Source organism: Octopus bimaculoides, chromosome 8, assembly GCF_001194135.2.
Source record: "Octopus bimaculoides isolate UCB-OBI-ISO-001 chromosome 8, ASM119413v2, whole genome shotgun sequence".
NCBI lineage: Eukaryota > Metazoa > Mollusca > Cephalopoda > Octopoda > Octopodidae > Octopus > Octopus bimaculoides.
The window spans coordinates 30,130,848-30,132,277 of record NC_068988.1 but is presented as its reverse complement, the minus strand read 5'-3'; the positions used below and the strand labels follow the sequence as shown (position 1 = coordinate 30,132,277).

Sequence of the window (1,430 nt, the reverse complement as noted above, 5' to 3'; positions counted from 1 at the left end):
AATAATTTACTGACACACTCACACGTTTATACATATATATATGAAATACAAGAAAAAATAATTTGAACAAAAAAGAGAAATTTACAAAAGTTTCCTGAACTCCAATTAATCCACACAAACATATATATAACAACAAACAAACACTAATTACTTATTAATATTAATTATTATTATTTTTTTTTTTGTATATATTACTTCTATTAGTTGGTTTGTTTTTAGCAAGAAGCATGCAAGTGAAAAGCTGAACAAAAGATATGAAATTGTGGGAGAAAGAGAGAGAAAGAGGGAGGAAGAGAGAGAGAGAGTGAGAGAGGAGAGAGCGCAGAAGAGAGAGAGAGAGCGCAGAAGAGAGAGAGAGAGAGAGAGATAGAGAAAGAGAGATAAAGGGAGTGAATTGTTAATAACTACAACCATTAATGAAAGTGGAGAGGAATATACACTACCTTTCCATAATTCAAACTTGCCTGGGTCAAAACATGCAGTGGATGAAACAGAGGAATTTTGTTAAAATAGCAATTAGATAAAACAAAACATACATATACTTACTTACATTCATACATTCATGCATACATACATACATACCCTACAGATGTATGAGCGTTTATATCTATATGAATATATACATATAAATATATCTGTACATATGTGCATGTACATATACACAGACATGCACTCTCAAATATACAAACACACACACAAATATATATATATATGTATATATAAAGTTAATTGCAGAATAAAACCGTTAGGTCATCGACTCGAAAAGCCGTAGCCCACCAATGACCACATATACGAAGTACGACATAGACCACAAAAACCAAATTAGTAAAGGGAGGTCAAATTTTTATACGTAAGAATAAAAATCAATTAAAAATACAATCGAATAATATAAATAAATAAATTGCGATTAAAAAGTTGATTAAAAATATTAGAGACTGGTACAAATACAGTAGAATAAAAATATATATATAGAAAAAATATTGAGAAGAAAAAAAAATAATACATAGGGAGACCGTAGCACAACAGTTCATTCACTGAGGCCAATAGCCAATAAAGAAAAAATTCAAGACAAGTAGTACGAAAGTTCAACTACCTCCCTCATGACAGCAAATTTAGTAGGTAAAATCCAATTTCATAAACAGGAATACCGAAGCGTACGGGACAAAACAGCAACAGAACATCCAAAGTGTGGCAAAGTAAAATCCATATTTCAACATTCCGCAGGTAACATCAGTAAAGTCAAACCATAAACATCATTTACAGTGGATTACAAGTATAGGTGCAACACAAACACAGAACACCTATGGCCATTTCGGGGGTATATCACCGTATTTAATGCACAATAGAGCACAAATTGGTGATAACCCCTTCTTCAGGGTAAAAAAAGACACACAGACATCAACAAAGTCACCAGTCAAAAGCATTATAAT

The 1,430-nt window shown here is 31.7% G+C and overlaps 1 protein-coding gene and 1 long non-coding RNA gene across 5 annotated transcripts in view; both read right to left on the bottom strand.

Annotated features, from left to right (window-relative positions):
- Positions 1 to 1,430, bottom strand: part of LOC106882798 (neurexin-1a) — a 443,081-nt gene that overhangs the window by 271,419 nt on the left and 170,232 nt on the right. The window lies entirely within an intron of this gene.
- LOC106873311 (uncharacterized) overlaps positions 1 to 1,430 on the bottom strand; it is a 73,207-nt gene that overhangs the window by 12,631 nt on the left and 59,146 nt on the right. The window contains exon 3 of the long non-coding RNA XR_008264733.1: positions 444 to 464. This is a non-coding gene — a long non-coding RNA (uncharacterized LOC106873311). The remainder of the gene's footprint in view (positions 1 to 443; positions 465 to 1,430) is intronic.